Source organism: Crinia signifera, chromosome 3 (genome assembly GCF_055691185.1).
Source record: "Crinia signifera chromosome 3, ASM5569118v1, whole genome shotgun sequence".
NCBI lineage: Eukaryota > Metazoa > Chordata > Amphibia > Anura > Myobatrachidae > Crinia > Crinia signifera.
In genome coordinates this window covers 273,820,758-273,840,173 of record NC_139219.1, presented here as the reverse complement: position 1 = coordinate 273,840,173, position 19,416 = coordinate 273,820,758, and positions in this window count along the sequence as shown.

Below are 19,416 nucleotides of genomic sequence, written 5' to 3'. Positions count from 1 at the left end.
GGCTGCTGGCGCTTTCCCAATAGTGCATGTGGAGTGTGATATTCACCAGTCCACCCTTTCCATCCAATAGCACAGTATGTAATGTCAGCTGGTAAGATGCGACCTCTCTATACAGAGCCATAAATGTTATAGGGTCTCATTCAGAGGTTTTTGTACCCAGCAGGAGTGCCATACTGTGTGCAGAAGGAATCTTGTGTAGAAAGAAGCCCACTGCCGGCTTCTCCGATCCACCTGCTGCCTCTAAAGACGCCAGAATCAGATCAATATCGCAACCACCAGTAGTAGCAATGGACATCTGATAGTTACATAGAAACATAGAATTTGGCAGCAGATAAGAACCCCTTGGCCCACATAGTCTGCCCTCTCATAATGTCCACCACAACAACAAAATGCTATAGACAGAGAATCTGCATGAGAAGATCCAATCTGCAGCTTTGTTTTGTGCAACGATTCCCTTTCTACTCTTTGAAACGCCTGCGACTTGTCAATCATGCTGCAAGCGCACTATGGGCCTAATTCAGGATGGATCGACAATTAGAGAATTTGCAATCCAGTCAATTATAGAAAGACTGCGTGTACGGCCCCCACTTAATTATAATCAATATGCATAGCAGTCGCATAGGTGTTGCAGTTTCATTGACAGGAAGCCGGTTTTAGGGGTGGAAACATGGCGTCTTCTGGGTGTGATTGTGGGTCTCTGTCATCAGCAATGATAACTTCTAGCTTGGTCTTTTAGCAGATTAGTGGAAGCCCTAGACTTACTCAGATGGAAAAAACTGTTCGATGGTTCAGTTTTTGTGAAAAGACCTGCGAATGCATCGTATATCGATACATTCACAATTTTGTTTTTTCCTTTTTTCTGGAGGTGACTTTTTAATCGCAAACAATGGCTTTTTCTGGAATAAATAATCCACGCAGAATTAGGCCCTATGACTTGGATTGCCAAATTTAAAATTGCTACTGAATCCCACCTACGCTGTGCCTATATTATAAGAAATAGCTTCCTATATAGTGCACTTTTCAATGGGTTCTATGTGTATATTTATACCATTTTTCTAGCATGGTTTATGTACCGCACACTAAGTACATGTAATTGTTTTGTCCTAGATCTCTGTATTATCCAGACATTACAGATAATTAAAACAAGAGTGGAAATGGAGCTTTACACTTTGATTCTGGTGAAATTGTGCAGACCACTAGTGACAGGTGATCCTTATCAGCATATGTTAACAATGGTTCTGTTAGTGTCTACACTAATCTGCTCGTAAACTAAACTTCAACTGGGACATGGGTGCAGACAAGACCCATAAAAGCTCTTATTGATGGCTTTCGTTTATCTCGACCTCTGACATTTTTAAGATGATGTAGTGATTTACTACAGCAGTGCTGCCCTCCTAGCAAGTTCACAATCACTTCTTCTACAGTTCTCCTGTATCAACCTGCAGTGCGTATTTCATTTGTTTAAGCTAGTTATATGTTACTGTACTAATTCTATTGTCTAGTAATGGTTTGCTTTGCCACACAACAACACTTTCACATACCTGCACCTAATTTGAATTGTCTAGCTTCATTATCTGTAGCCCACACTCCCAGAATGGCGGGAGGCTCCTGAAAAGTGTGTGGTACTCCCGGACACTTGTAAAACTAAGCAAATTTCCTGCAACTTGCTCAAAATCCTCCAACCCCAATTCCTCACGCTTACCCACACAGAAACGTCTTAGGATATGAAAAAGGGTTGGCCTGTGGGCATGGACAGACTGATTGCTTCAAAGTAGCTCCGCCCCCACTTTGAAGTGGTGGTAACATGGACCGTGATGATGCAATTGGCGTCTCCACACCACAGATCACTCCATTTTTACAGTGCCCCGTCCCCTGGTGATCTCCTGGAGGGAGCAGACAAAGACTCGACAAGTGTGACTATAGTTATATTTATGTCTATATTCAAGGGAGCCAGACATTAAGGGGTAAACCATAGCAACCAATCAGATTCTATTTATTATCTTCTATAAGGTGCTAAATAGGGTGGCCAATCCCGGGATCAGGATCAGCGGGATCCCGGGATTTGGCCCCCAAAACACCGGGATTTCGGGATTAGACTGCGCATGCAGAGACTCTTATGAGGTTTGCTGGACAGTTCAGGAGAACACAGATCATTTGAATACTAAAAAAAATGACAGATTCTTAACCAAATTATTAACCAAGGTATTTGCACTGTGGAGAACAGGTTTTCTCTATAGCAGATATACTTGCACTGTACACAAACTATGTAGCCGGGGGGGGGGGTTAGGTTAAGGCACATTGTGGAGGTCTTTAAGAGGTGTACACACGGAGAGATCCTTCTAAGCGATTTCGACTACATAGGCAATATTACGAAACAAACAAAAAAGAAAGAAATGTCCCAAGGCGCTAACTGTCCTTGCAGTCGCAATTCCACTTGTAGGACCACTCAGTAATCCTAACTTGCAACTCTTTCCCGAACAAAAGTAGAATATCGACTGCGCTTGACTGGTTTGCTCAATAGTAGTAATTTTCCTCAGGTTAGTGCAGAAAAATGAAAAACAAAAAATGTGTGTATCAGTGACACAAATCAACAAAATGAAATTTCTTGGTGGTCAATGGATACCCAAAAAAGAATGTGATATATGTCCTGTACCAAAACTCACATGGAAGTGGTAGGTACAAGACGTGTAAAGGTATCTAACAGATCACCACAGTGGCTATGCATAAATTAATACCAGAAATGGTGACAGGGTGATCAAGGAGATGCGTACCGTACTCACTTATAAATCAGGAGATTTCAGACATACAAAGGTATCATTTAACCACTAGGTCCAGAACATTCACGCTGGTAGGAATTGGATAAAGAACAATGTATCGGCGTACCATACTCACTGCATAAGCAGATGAGATACACATGTAATGGTATCTTTGTGGAGAAGTCCCCTCTAGATTTTTCTCCCACAGACTTCCCCAAGCGGTGTATGCAGTACCGGAAAACAAAGTGGGAGACCGGTCCCCACGTCAAATGATTTCTGTTCCAATTGCTACTTTTATTATGCCCGCAGACTGCAGAATTCGGGGCGGGCACTGATGTCATGTGACGTCAGCTGCCTAGCCCAAGCAGGCATGGACACGCATGTGTCCCATAAAAGGCTGGGCGTTCACCTGCTATTTCACATGGACAACCAATCTACTTCCTATTTCGCACCTTCTAGATGATACTAGATAGTAATGATCGGTTGCCCATAGCAACATCCCATGTGAAATAAATCTCCCATTTTAATAAATTTCCCCATCCACTCCACAGCATTAATTGTTTAACCATTACAGTGCTCAGTGCACCAGAATTAATAAAATATAATATAACAACCCAAACAAGAACATAATAGAAATAACCAAGAACAGATGACCTCTGCAGAGTAGTATTTACTGCTGTAATGAGCCTAATAGACAGTTGAGGCAGCCTAATTTATTAACGGATTAAACCCCCACTAAAAGGAAGGAGTTCATTTCGTAAATACTCAACTTTTTTTTTTACAACTATCACACGGACACAGAAGCTTTTTCACTGAACCACTGTTGGCGCAATATATTATATTGTGATTTACAGGGTGGGAGGAGAAGAAAGCTGCAAATCTGAAATGATTGAACAAAACTCTCTTGTGCTTATTATATAATAGTCATGTGCAGTAAGAGAGTTATTGGCCTTTATCAGATTGGGGCACAAGCGAATGAAGTTACAAATGACCTGGACAAATACATTGGCCATGGCAGCATACTATAGTGTACGGTCATTTGATACTGGGCTGATTTATGGTATTGTTTTCTGTATAAATTGTCTCCATTGTATGATACCATGGTAAACGCCTTCTTGGTCCTTGGGCAATGTGCCGTGATAAGCTGACTGACACGTGTAATAGACTGTTTTAATTAATGTAGTATAATGCAAGTTTCACTTCTATTCACAGAAACACAATGAATTTTATTTATTAGCATAATTGAATAGATTGGAAGAGGGATTAATAACAGCATCCAGATCAAGTGTATATAAGAGTATCATCATTATCATAAGAGGAGTTTACAATCTATTTTCCCAATCAAGTGTACATACATGCTACTGTAGGTTTTGTTTTGTTTTAGAAGCCAAATAACTGTAGCACCTGGAGGAAATTACTAAAACATACTGTAGGCCCTTATTCAGATCTGATCGCAGTACAAATTTGTTTGGAAAATGGGCAAAACCATGTGCACTGCAGGTGGGGCAGATGTACCATGTGCAGAGAGAGTTACATTTGGGTGGTGTGTGTTGAAACTGAAATCTAAATTGCAGTGTAAGAATAAAGCAGCCAGTAGTTACTCTGCACAGAAACAAAATAACTCACATAAATGTAACTATCTCTGCAAATCTGTTACATCTGCCCCACCTGTAGTGCACATGGTTTTGTCCATTTTCCAAACAAATCTGAATAAAGGCCATAGGGAGAGCATGCAAACCATAGTTGCCTAACTACACGCATCCTGCAGGAGGCTCCTGGTTTTGCCATAAATCTCCTGCTGTCCTGCATTGTACTCATATTCTCCCGGATTCTTTAGATTCTGCCAGCGGTGACACTAATGCTGGCCATAAATCAGACCAACTTACCACCAACCATCCAACTGACCAACCATCCAACTTCTCTGTCTAACTAAACACCACCTCAGACACCTAACTAATTTTTTTCATCAGACCAGCCAACCAGCCAACTTTTCACTTCTGCCCAACTTAGTAGGAGGGCAGTGTCTGCCTACTCCTGTATTTTTTTATGTTATTTTCTACTTATTTTATTAAAAGTGGTATAACTCCAGGTGTACAATATGAAGACAGCAAGTGAGAAGTGAAAGTAAATTGAATTCTCTACCTCCCACACCAGGCAAGCTCTACAAAGTTACATGTATACGTTCAAATTATTAATTGTAAATAAATTGTTGACAACCACATGCATTTGGAGCAGTGGCGGAGGACATCACTATATGATATTGTTAATGATATTATTCATTGTGTACGCACAATAGGTGGTATTCAATGAGTGACGATTTTACCAGCAGTTGGAAAAATTTACACTTTTCGCCAATCAATTTGCATTCAACCTATTCAATTAAAGGGCTGAATTTTCAACTTTAAAAAAAAAATTGCACTATCTGAAAACATGTAGATCGGTAAATGCATCCATTTTCAACAATTTTCAGGCCGTTTTTGCAGATGCATATTCGACACACACTGATGCTGACACATGGACAGATGGGCATTGACACACAGAGACTGACACATGGACACTGACACATCGAGCATCAAATGATTTCTCCTGGCTTTGCAAATAAAAGTCTGATCTGACTTTTATTTACGAGCTCTAAGACAAAATGGGGCAGGCATTGGACCACCCGCGTACCCGAAGGAACGCCCAGCATTTTTATGTGGATGCCCATAAAACGCTGGGTGTTCCCCTGGTCCAGCCCTATGTTGGCCCCTGTCCACCCCTGGCCCTCCCTCCCTGCAGTGGATGGGCTGGTGAGTGTGTACCTCTTCAAAGCCTTTTGCTGCCGGGGTTTGCCCATGCACAGAAATGTGCACGTGCAAATCTCCACCATCAGGACAGGGGCCGAATTGGGATCACTACGAGCAACACACCTCTGAAACATGCATATATTCACTCATGTGCAGAGTCTATACAAACACAGCCCACCAAACATGCATGACTCATTAAGGTGTAGCACCCCACCCTGCACCCTCAGTGCAGCACTCTCCTGGTCTGGACTCTGCAGATATTGAAGCCTGGGCAAGCTGCCGGGAGTCAGTCAATGAAAGCTCATTCTGCTGAACTCCATGAAGTCCCATTGGAGTAGCTGTTGGGGCTGGACATGCACAGCAGCCCCCTTCCAGGGAAGGAGCCATTTTTGTTACTGCCTGCCTCTGCCCCCACTGCATACTTGCCAACCCGGAGAGGAGACTTTCTGCAGCTTTTCTGGGGGTGGGGGCGGGGCTACAGAAAGTCTCCTCTCCGGCCTTTCCTTCAAATGCCGTAATTTGCTGCTCTTCGGGGAGGGGGTGGTACTAAATTATGCTATTTGTTTCAAATTAGTCCTGTCCGCTCCCCAAAAGCCGCAATGGGCCCCTGCTAAATGCAGGAGGCTTGCCCAACCTTCCAGGGGGCTGGGAGGGGGACCCCGATTTTCAGAATCCTCCCGGCCATTCCGTGAGTGTAGGTACTGTAAGTATGCCCACTGTCTCTGCTCAGTTGTATGAGCTGCATTCCCCATGACATTCTAAATGTGCTATGTATATACCTACAGTAGTTTGCCTATGCCTAGGGCCACTCTGCTTGTGGCAACCAAGTGTACTGTACATTGAAATTTGCTTTTAGATTGGAAATTGTGGGCAATCGAATCTTGACTCGAATATGTAAAATTTTAGAATCTTTGTTTAACCTAAATCTAAACGGCTTATCTCTAAGTCAAAATGTTGTCTTATAATTGTGACTATAAAATTTTTTGGGACTAAATAATCATCATTTTGCTTTTAATAGCCACAATTAGCGAGACAAGAGTGTACATTTTACATTTCTAATTGTATACTATTTTTTTAAGTGACCCCAAAGACCTTCTGTACTTCTGCCGATAGAAATATGACAATAATTAAAATTTCAGAGTTTATATGATAAATAATTCACAAATGTTTTGTCAAGGACACAACTGTAAACATGAAGTGAAACTGTAAAATGGAAAACAAACATTCTCCTACAGATCTGAAATAGAGCTCCAAATGTACTTTATATAAGGATGTGCACTGGACACTTTGGGGTTTTGTGTTTTGGTTTTGGATCTGGATCTCAGTCTGGGTTCTGGATCTGGGTTGGTTTTGCCAAGACCACCTGCCTGGGTTTTGGGGGGGGAATCCTACAGTATTATTAACCTCAATAACATTATTGTCCACTCATTTCCAGTCTATTCTGAAGACCTCACAGCTAACAATATTGTTGATAGGCCAAAAGGTTGCACCGAGGTAGCTGGATGACTAAGCTAAGTGACACAAGTAGGTGGCACAAACGCGTAGCCCATCTAGGAGCGGCACTGCAGTGGCAGACAGGATGGCAGTTAAAAACCGGGCCCCAAAGAGCACATAATGCAAAGAAAAGAGGTGCAAGGTGAAATTGTCCTTGGACCCACCCTCCCACCCTTAAGGTGTATAACAGGACAGGGTCTGCAACACGGCTGTGGATGAAATTATTGGTTTGTTTGGGCCCCCACAAAACAAGCTGCCAATAATCCAAAGAGCACATAATGCAAATAAAAGAGGTGCAAGATGGAATTGTCCTTCTGAAATAAGATGTACAGTAGGCGGTGGAGATTGCAGGCACTTGGCTGGAGATAATGTCACTCCATCTTTGTAGGAGCTGGCAAAGACGAGGTGGAGGAGCTGAGGAGGAAACTTGATGCTCATAGCCTAGCTGACAGACATCCTGGAGTATGATATGGGCAAATGTGAGATAATGTCACTGCATCTTTGTAGGAGCTGACAAAGGCAAGGAGGAGGAGCTGAGGAATAAAAATGGATGCTCATAGAGGGCTGAGCAGATGAAGACATACTGGATTATGATATGGGCAGGTGTTAGATTAGGTCACAGTCTTGTAGCATTGTTAGTTTGTTTGGAACCCCACAAAACAAGAGCACATAATGCACAGAAAAGAGGTGAAAGATGGAGTTGTCAAAAAAGCTCCTCTGAATCATAGCTAGCTACAAACATACCACCTCCATATTTGATTACTTTTCACATCATGGGAAGAGGCAAGATGAGGAGGACAGTACAGGGGACTGGATTTATATGGCAGACTTATATGGCAACACAGGACACCACCACTGGACTTATAAGGCAGACTTATGTGGCAGCACAGGGCAGCATCGCTAGACTCATATGGCAGCACAGAGCAGGACCGCTGGAATTCTATGGCAGCACAGCACACCACCGCTGGACTTAAATTGCAGATTTATACAGCAGCACATGGCAGCACAGCTGGATATATAGTACACTGGGTAGCACCCATGGACTGGTATGGGCCACTGAGCAGCATCCCTGGAATTATACGGCACACATGGTGGCACCCCTGGAATTATACCTACGACACACATGGCGGCACCCCAGGAATAATATGGCACACATGGCGGCACCCCTGGAATTATACGGCACATATGGCGGCACTCCTGGATTGATTCAGCACACAGGGCAGCACCCCTGCAATTATACATGGTGGCACCCTTGGATTTATATGGAACACTTGGCAGCCCCCCTGGACGTATCTTTCATGAGAGTAGTTGGTTCTATGCTGGACGTCCACAAAGGAGCATGTTTATCCAGAAAACTACTCACACAAAATATATCATCTGATGAGCTCACTATTTACGTCTTTCTTGTTAAACCTCCATCTACTGTATATAACATTTGGAATTTTTTTCATTTTCAGCCATGTGTTGGGTTTTACTGTCGTTGATGTAAGGAATACATTTTTGAACATAATACACCAGAGGTAGCCAACTCCAGTCCTCGAAAGCTACCAACAGGTAACGTTTTCCAGGTCTACTCACAGAATCACAAGTGCAGTAGTTAACTCCAGCTGTGGATCATTTATAATGTGTCAGTCAGTAATGAGTGCACCTGTGTACCTGCGAAGTGAGCTGGAAAACTCTCGAGGACTGGAGTTGGCTACCCCTGTACTACACTATATTAGTTCATTATTCTGTCCCCATATGTTCACCACACACGTACTGTATGATGGTAGCCTAAACATATGAAGACAATGCGTATTAGGGAAGTATTATTCTTTATTCCCTTGGTTTTTTGTTGCAATTTTTGACATATATGGTCACCAAGATTATATATATATATATATATATATATATATATATATTTACTTTCTACTATAAATTAACAATACAATTGTGCTACTGTAAAGAAGTGTAGCAACAGATGGGGTAGTGCAGCAGTTGTGGTTTATTACATTAGCACCCAAGGTTGAATCACACACAATGTTGCCTTACAGCTGGGGTAGCCAACCCTAGTCCTCGAGAGCTACCAACAGTGCATGTTTTGCAGGTCTCCTCACAGAATCACAAGTGAGCTAATTAGCTCCACCTGTGTATCTTTTAAAATGTGTCAGTGATTAATGAGTGCAGCTGTGCATCAGCTAGGTTGTCTGGAAAAAAGTGCACTGATGGTAGCTCTTGAGGGCTAGGGTTGGCTACCACTGCCTTACAGTTTACCAGCTTTAGTTTGTGGCAAATGCAGCATGCACAGGAATGTACAGTGATCTGGGGCCACTAATAAACACAGATGGCATGCGCAGTCTCTGCAGGAAGCTTCATTTATAACACTCCAGATATGTGACCTGTGTTGATGCCGGTCATTTTGGCAGGCGCTATTTGCCAAATGTTTGGTGAATCAATCTATGAATTCATTCACTGACAGAATATGTTTGACATTTGTGTTGCTTTCCGAATCACTAGAGTAATCTTCCCATGTACAGTATTGTAATATTGTTCTGTTTATCTATATATAATTCAATACAAATTTTCTCGTTAGTGAAATTGGGCTTGGTGTGACTTATAATAGTGTGTTGGGGCGGGATGTATTAATATACATCGCTGCCCTTCGCCGGCGCATATGGTAACGGAGACCCCCGCGATACCTGCACTCTGGTCTGCGGGAGGTCTCCATCACCTCCCAGCCGGCTCCTGATGCCTACATGCCGAGGACAGCTAAGCAGGCTGTCCCCGGCGCCTCCTCCTCACCCCTGCAGATGGAAGGACATCCGGCTGCGTTGATAGGGGGAGGAAGGGGGGTCCTGCAAGAAGGTAAGCCCAAGGGAGGGGGAGAGGGGGGGTGCGGCCGGGTAATAGTACATAGGAAAATGCGGTAAAACGGGGGTTTTACCGCATTTTCCCTTTAGTACATCCCGCCCTTAGTGTGACCAACAATAGTGTGACTTATGCTGCAACTTACCAGTAGCAGTGCTGGACCAGTGGGGTTACTAGAGGGTGGCAAGTAGTGCAGACTGCTCTCGGGTGTCACCCCCTGAGGGTTGAATCCAAAGTGCTGGCTCCTGCTCAGTGACAGGAGCCAGGTGTAGTACTGTAGTAGTACGTACAGCACCCAGCTCCAGTCACTGTGGATGCCGGCACTGCAAATGAGGCACTCTTGGGGCATCCCGCTCCTCCTGGACCCCAAGAGGGCTGATAACAGGGGTTTGCGGCATGAAGCCATGTCTCTTTTTGAAGTCCAGTCCCCTTGCGATGCACCACCAATTTGTGCCTTTGGCTCACGTGTAGATTACAGCTCTCTAGGCTCTCTGCATCGGGAATCACAGGGATAAGTGACACCCCTGGGCTGGGCCCTTACTGCACATATGCATGGGTCTGTGATGTTGGAAGCAGATTGGCTGCTAACTGTCAGTGGGGATTTGGAGGAATCAGCAACAGATTGACGAGGGCAGGATCTCCACTGGAGATGGTGATTTCCTGGCCTCTTTGTTGGGTTTTCGGCGGCTGACTTGTGTGACTCTATCACTAATGTATGTAGGAGGAAGGACACATTTGTATATTAGACGCCTCCTGCTGCATTACCATTAGTGTTGACAATGCTGCTTTCATGTAAACAGCATCTCCAACCACATCTGAATCAGGCCCATTGTGGAGGGTCTGCATCCCGCAATACCTAATACTGCAGTGCAGCAAATAAACAGAACAGAAGGACGTCATGTATCCGGAACACTGTATAGACTTTCCTAACCGTAGCTGCAGGCGAGAAACCATTGTTTTCTCATGAAAGTTATGTCACAAACCTGCTTTTATTTTCATATTAAAACAGCTTCTTTGATCTCACATGTGAGCAGCTGGCCCTCTTTATAGGCGATATATAAGGAGGACTGCACTATTAAACTGCTCCGTGTATCGCCAAAATGTGCCATAAAACGCTAATTCAAGAGAAACCCATACACCAAGAAGACATATGTGTGTACTATCGTAGCCACAGAGAATACCTAATAAATATATAAACAGACAGGCTTAAATGTAATCACAAAAACATGCACAAATACACACACACACAGCGCAGTGTATTGTATAACGTTGACTACTACATTCTACATGAGGTACTGTAGCTTATTAGATCATGTATTGAACATGTTTCATAATTTGCAGGCACATATGGGGGTTTAAAGAATAGTTTTAATTGAAGAGAAAAAGAAAAGTAGTCATGGCGGATGCACACCACATATATTTTGTGTTTATCAAATCTTAATAAATGATGTTTACAGGTTTTTATATCTTATGTGGGGAATCCCTTTAATCTTTATTGTGAGCTGGATTCAGGATGTACCCACAGTAGTTAGGCGAAATACAAGAGGTTAAAATTGCTTACATATAACAAATACATACATTTGGTGATAAAGATAGAAAAAGTGAAAAATAGTATTTAAAATATAGGCAGACCGGATCAGTATGGTGTGATGCCTGTCTTTTTAAGCTTGGGATTTTCGTTCCCTGATATCTTTGCTGATGCAAAAAGTTTGAATATCAGTACTTGACCTTCGTTAGCCCTTATTGGTGGGCGATTACTTATATTCTGTGCAAAACCTGTGGCATATAGCCAGCCCTTCAGGTGTAAATAAATTTTTCACATATAAATTTTGTGTTTGATCTTATTACACATTCAGTGAGTCCTGTGAGGGTTATTTGAAGAGAGATAATATTCTCTGTAACAGTTTTTAACTTTGTTTGTTAAGACAAAACAGGTTTAATTTATAGCAAACTAGAAAGTATCTGTATATATTGAGTGTATTTATATCACTACAGTATCTTTAGCTAGTTTGTTGCATCAGAATGAGATTCACTACAATGTAGCTAACTAGGTTGGACTGTTAATGTAGGCGTTTTACTGGTTTATTTCTTTAGTAATCCAGTATGCAGTTAAATGCTGCCACCTACTGGTGGAAGATAGGTTATGCACCCACGAAATTCCAAAATTTATCACAGTCACACAGTACAAGCTTAAAAATTATTTTGACAGTTTAACTGAGGTATAATTCCTTCTACACACACATACAGTCCTGTGTCTGCACTATAAACACAGGTTAGAACACGTGTTTCGCACTAGCTTCTTCAAGGGTTAGCTTGAAGAAGCTAGTGCGAAACACGTGTTCTAACCTGTGTTTATAGTGCAGACACAGGACTGTATGTGTGTGTAGAAGGAATTATACCTCAGTTAAACTGTCAAAATAATTTTTAAGCTTGTACTGTGTGACTGTGATAAATTTTGGAATTTCGTGGGTGCATAACCTATCTTCCACCAGTAGGTGGCAGCATTTAACTGCATACTGGATTACTAAAGAAATAAACCAGTAAAACGCCTACATTAACAGTCCAACCTAGTTAGCTACATTGTAGTGAATCTCATTCTGATGCAACAAACTAGCTAAAGATACTGTAGTGATATAAATACACTCAATATATACAGATACTTTCTAGTTTGCTATAAATTAAACCTGTTTTGTCTTAACAAACAAAGTTAAAAACTGTTACAGAGAATATTATCTCTCTTCAAATAACCCTCACAGGACTCACTGAATGTGTAATAAGATCAAACACAAAATTTATATGTGAAAAATTTATTTACACCTGAAGGGCTGGCTATATGCCACAGGTTTTGCACAGAATATAAGTAATCGCCCACCAATAAGGGCTAACGAAGGTCAAGTACTGATATTCAAACTTTTTGCATCAGCAAAGATATCAGGGAACGAAAATCCCAAGCTTAAAAAGACAGGCATCACACCATACTGATCCGGTCTGCCTATATTTTAAATACTATTTTTCACTTTTTCTATCTTTATCACCAAATGTATGTATTTGTTATATGTAAGCAATTTTAACCTCTTGTATTTCGCCTAACTACTGTGGGTACATCCTGAAACCAGCTCACAATAAAGATTAAAGGGATTCCCCACATAAGATATAAAAACCTGTAAACATCATTTATTAAGATTTGATAAACACAAAATATATGTGGTGTGCATCCGCCATGACTACTTTTCTTTTTCTCTTCAATTAAAACTACTATACTTAGTCGACAGGATAGCACCCCCCGCTAGCAGAAAAATATATAGCGGTTGAAATACCCTGAATTCACAGGGCAAACAACAATTTTCTCTTTTGTGTGCAGATATCAACCCCAAAATCCCCGGTTTAAAGAATAGCTAAGGGGTAAATCTGTTATTACTACATCTGGTGGATGTTCTGGTGGTACGGTTTACTTGCCTGGAACGTTGTTGTCGATTGTGTGAATAGCGATAGCAGCGTATATGAAGGCACTGACCTCACCTTTCCCAGCAGCCCAGTGGGAGGTCACCTGCACACCTGACAGAGGCAGCTGCCTTGTTAGGGTCAGTTTGCATGAACAGTCAAGTTGACAGCACAGTTGGCAGCTCTTCGATGTGGTGGCTCCTGGGATCTTGGACAATAGGAAAGGTTTTAAGTTTACAGGCCAGGAAATCTTCATTTCATATGGGTGTACTGCCTTTTCTATTTAAACAATGAGAGGTTTAGTGTAGATGGTTGAAAGTGGACACTTACGCTTTACTGGAATTTCAGCAAAATTTTCCAGGGTTTTGTAGTCACGCTCACTTCCAGATGCTGGGGTAAGTGTAATAGGGTGCATAAAACCAGAAGTGCATTTTTTAAAATGGCAATCATTCATAAGGCAAAACCAGGGTGTTTTGTTTACCTTGTAAAGAAATGCCACTTTAAAACTACAAATTCTTGCACCATATTGTGCCTGTAGGTTACGGTTTCCTGGCACCCCAGCATCTTGAGGTGCTGAGCGGAATTCTGGAAAAAGCAGGCTTTTTGGGCATCCAAATCACTATTTTGGCATGCCATTCAATGCTTAAAATGACTTGTCTCCTTTTGCAGCACTGTTGAGGGGAATAAATGTCCCCGTCTGCATAACAGCACACAGCCTATGGGAGTTGTTCAGACTTGATCGCTGATGGGTGATTTTGCAGAGACCTGTTACCAGATAGCCACCACTGACCCATAGTGAAAACCCACCCTGTGCAAGTCTACTAATGAATTGTAAATGGATTGCTGATCGGCCGCTAGCTCCAAATCCATTCACAATTTACTCACCATCAAATTATTTTCCCAGTGTGTGCCAGAGTGTGTACCTCTGACCCTTCCACAACCCTGCAGCAGAGACAGACTGATTGAGGCCGTCTGACGTCTCGTTGAGCTGATGTCTCTCACTGGAAATGCCCTGGTCTGCCTGCATTTTTTCTGACACATCCGGAAAATGGCAGGTGTCCATCCCAAAACAGCAGCTTCCTTCCATACTGTCCAACCGGATTACTGCGATCTGTAGATGGAGGACTTTTAGCAGTACCTAGGATCTCCCGTAATTCATCTGGGGGGTTGAGCTTTTAGCCATGTGGCTCCTACTTTATGGAACTCACTTATGCTTCAAAAACAGACTCAAGATTTTGTTTAATCAAGCATTTCCTCCATTCCATTAAGTTTTATTTATGAAAAATGTATTTCTGTCCTTCATTGTTTCTGAACTGTATTATATTCACTCTATCTCAAGATATGTAGAAGATATGAGATTGTGACCCCATACCACACTCCAGGGTTGGACTGTCCCACAGGGGAAACCCACGATGGGCCTCATTGCCTGGGGAGCCTACTGTACTTCCTCCTCTAGGGATCAGATTCCAGACTGTGCACTTCCATCTTACTTTATGCATATGTCACATTATACTGCACAGACCATGTCAAGGTCCCAGGCCCTGTGCTCACTAAAGGTTAGCCACACCCCTCTGGAGACCACAACCCTATACATGGGTCCCTGCCAATGCATTACCCAGTCTGACACTGTGACACACATCGGCAGCAGTGATTTTACAGCAGTGCACTCTGCCTCACTACGCTCAAAAATCCTCTCAGGGGTACATTTATTAAGGGGTGTACAGTATATTTTTATGTTGCTGGTTGTAAACTGGGAAAGATCCCCTTGCATCCGTAAGTGTGGGGCTGCATGAACTGCAGGTATTCAAACTACAAATTCAGACAGTTTCTTGTGAGCTCTGGTCTTCAGTGAATCTCATACATTCTGAGACTGCTCTGTAAAAGAAAGAAAAAAAAATATATATATATATATATTTTAGAACAACAAAACAGTGCGCAGTAATAAGGAAAAATTGTAGACCAGTGTCCCAATGCATAGTGTGTATGGAGTGAAATTTCCAATCTCCAATAGTTCTTTAAATCACACTCAGGCTTCCAATTTGCCTGGCAGCTCCACTCTCTGCCTCTCGGAGGCAATCCTGAATCCCACAGGTGATTTCTACAACAACAATGAGAGAGTGCTCCATAGTGCATAAATGAGTTTAAAAGTTTTATTAACAAACACACAGAAATCAAACACTGCAGGCAAGAATCACGTACCCCAAATGGCGGTACTATACACCGCAGATGATTCACAGAAGGTAGGTGCTGCAGGCACACAAAGCTGATGGAGTGGTTACACTTGGCGGTGAAGCTCAGCAACGATGGAGTGGTTACACTTGGCGGTGAAGTGCCATTGGAGAAGCCAGGGGTATCCCCAGGAAACCAGCACAACACAGATGGAAAGGCGTTGTACAGCTATACAGAGAGAGAAGATATCTTTACTGTACATAAACATAACCACGCTTTGGGGCGTGGCCTAGCGGTGTCTCCGACCCTAAAAAATCTGAGTGACTACCTTGTTGCTGCTGATCTTCACCGCCAAGTGTAACTGCTCCATCAGCTTTGTGTGCGTGCAACACCTACCTTCTGTGAATCATCTACGGTGTATAGTACCGCCAGGAGGGGTACGCGATTCTTGCCTGCAGTGTTTGCTTTCTGTGTGTTTGTTAATAAAACTTTTAAATTCATTTATGCACTGTGGAGTGCTCTCTCTCCTTGTTGTTGTATGTGTATATATATATATATATATATATATATATATATATATACATACACATACATACATTATCCAAATACTGTTGTTTTTTTTACAGTTACAAAATGCTGTTTATTTTCATTGTGTGTATTATTTACTGTAATGTTAGACCGTGTACTTACGGGTGCTAACTAAAGGATTTTCACATGTTTTGCTAAAGCCTATTAAGTGCATTTGACGCTGAAGTTTGAAAAAAAAATATTTATATGAATGGACTTATACACACAAACAATGAATGAAAAGAGTTTACATTTGATCAGCTGAGGCATTGATTGCTGCACTCACAAGCACTAATACTCAGTCCTATGTAATTATAGGGATGCAGTCACCATGCTAACAATCAAATTGTCTGGTCAGTGACAGGAGATAATGAAACAGTGTGCTACACTTAGGAATTCTCTATAGCAGGGGTGGCCAACCCTTGGCTCTCGAGCCATATGCAGCTCTTTTCTTAATGAGGTGCGGCTTCCACGGCACTTCAGCTTACGTCCTCTGACTGTGGCGTCGGTGTGGGAGCCGGCATACAGCGGAGTAGTGCACAAGCACTGTGGTCTCTGTTAACAGCAGCTGTCAGCTCTTCCACATGCACAAGTAGATTGTGAGCTGAAAACAGATCGCTTTTGGCTGTTGAGCTTCTTTCAGCTCAAAACCGTCAAATTTGTATGGCTGGACAATGAGCGGAGAGTGCTGATGCGCTCTCCAGCATCATTGCAGGCTGCCACCGCCTGTCATCCTGTTTAAGAGGACAAGTAAACAGCTTTCTATAGTTGTTCTCCACATGGACTGACCGATTTCTGGCCAGCGTGAATGTCATAGCTGGTCATACATGCTGGGCAAAAATGCCCAGTGTGTATGGACCTTTAGAGTGCTGGCGGTCAGAAGACCAGCACCGATATCCCAACACGCATTAGAATCCCAACGCTGCAATCTTGACAGTCAACATTGCGAACATAAGTATGTTGGGGAGGGCCAGGCAGGGCCGGTGCAAGGCACTGGAGCGCCCCAGGCGAGTCGGGGTGGGGGCGCCCCGGTGCTGGGGCGCGTGGTGGTGGTACCTGTGTAAAAAACTTGCGGCGCCAGCGTCCCTGCAGTGCTGGAGCGGGCAGGGGTGTTTGTGCCGCGGGGGTCCCTGCGGCGCTGTCATTGTGTATAAAGCTGGCGGCGGCCGGCGGGGTCCCTGCAGTGAATAGAAAATAACTAGCGCTTCCCGTGCCGCCGCGCGCATAGCGCCAGTTATTTTCTATTCACTGCAGGGACCCCGCCGGCCGCCGCCAGCTTTATACACAATGACAGCGCCGCAGGGACCCCCGCGGCACGGACACCCCTGCCCGCTCCAGCACTGGAGGGACGCCGGCGCCGCAAGTTTTTTACATAGTTCGCTAACCCTCCATGCTGGGGGTGAGGGGCGAACTGCCGCCCTCCAGGTGCCGGCGCCCTAGGCAAATGCCTAGAGCTGCCTAGTGGTGGCGCCGGCCCTGGGGCCAGGGATGCCTGAATGCATATGTTAAATCAAATTGACCGTGGTACTAATTAAGCATGAATATCCTAAATACCTGGACTGTAATGGAGCAGTTTGGGAATCTGTAAGTTATAATAATATAATAATCAAAGAAACTGCAAGGGCATTATCATCATTTTTGCGCAGAGCTGTTTTTTGATTTATTTGAGGTAAACTCACTTTGATTGATACTCTCTATTTCAATATTATATTTCTGTAGAAAATGAAAGTGTATATGTGTCCTCCTGAATATATATAACGTTGCAAGTAAAATAAAATATATGTTTGAGTTTTCGCAGAATTACAAGGATGATTTACAGATGGGAATAAGCTTTAACAATCGAGACCTCATCTAGAAAAACCAAATCCTGTAATTTAGTTCAAGCAGAAAATATGGAAGAGAACGGAGATATATATTTTCACAAACCTCAAACATGCACCAAAACCACTTAAAAAGCTCAGTGGAGTATATGGAGAACCAACACTGTTGAGGTCTAGGTGGTCTCTACCTCATAAAGTTTACTCCCCTCAGGGTAGACTGCCCTCTTGTATTAAACTTATATATAGTCTTGGATAAAGCTTTTAGCCTTGCCAAGGATCGAAATATTTCCCAGGTCCATTCTGAAATGTTGTGGTCACATTACATACAGTTTGCATGCTTAAAATAAAATGTAAAAAAAAAATCCAAGAACTTTTATAGGTTTCGTGAAAGAAGAAAAAAAAATGTTTGGATTAAGTTTTCAAGCTTTCAGAACCTTATTAGACAAATGTCAAAAATGGGTATAAAATGGGAAAAAAATCTGCAGTATTAAATCTATTGAAAAGTGAATTATTTGTGGAATACAATTTACAGGCTCTGACTAGATAGCTTAGACATGAAGCATGCTTCTCTCCGGCGATGGTGATGCGCAGTCACACGCGTCACCTTCGCCAGACTAGATTTATACCGCCTACAGTATAAATCTAGACATCGCCAGTGTTCTCTCACCAGAGAACACTGGCTGTGACAGATCGCTCAGCACACATAGCTGTGTGCTGAGCGATCTGTGCTTAGTGATCTGTGCTTAACTAAGTTAGATTGCTCAGCACAAGGGCTGACTCGCCCCATGTGTACGGGACTTTTGGCTTAGATTTCGGTGAGGTGTGTTCAAACTGAAAACAAAATAACTCCCTCAAATCTAACTCTCTCTGCACATGTTACATATGCCCCACCTGCAGTGCAGCATGGTTTTGTCTATCTGCAAAAATTGCAGCCTTGCTACCAGGTCTGGATCAGGCCTATAGTCAGTGTCAGGTTACCAAATTGGCAGAGTAGGCACCTGCCTATGGGCACCGTGTCTTATAGGAGCACCACAACAGGTGATCAAAATAATATTCATTTGATTTTGAAAGAAAATAACAATCAAGCTTTCCTAAATTTCTCTCAAGTAAACAAAAACATTAAACACTCTATAGAGAAAATACTGTATCACTGTAATATACCAATTAACAACTTAAAATACATAAATCATAGACATCAGATTCACATTACAGTGACTGTTGGTTGTTAAAATAAAAAAAAAAAATATTATGAGGTAATTTGAGAGAGGGCCCCCAAGATATTTACATATATTAGGAGATAATTTGCAAGAAGGGTCCAGAGATTTTGACTGCCTATGGGGCCAGGATTTAATCCGACACTGGACATACTGTATAGGGGCAGTCCAATTAAGCCCTTGAGTGGTGGGTTGTGCTGGTGCAGGACAAACCTACCAGGGCAGGTTTGTCCTGCCCCAGCAAAACCCACCACAGAGCAGTGGGCCACCCCCCGTCATTCCCCCCTCCTGTCACTCCCCCTCATCTCCGCTCCAGCGATCA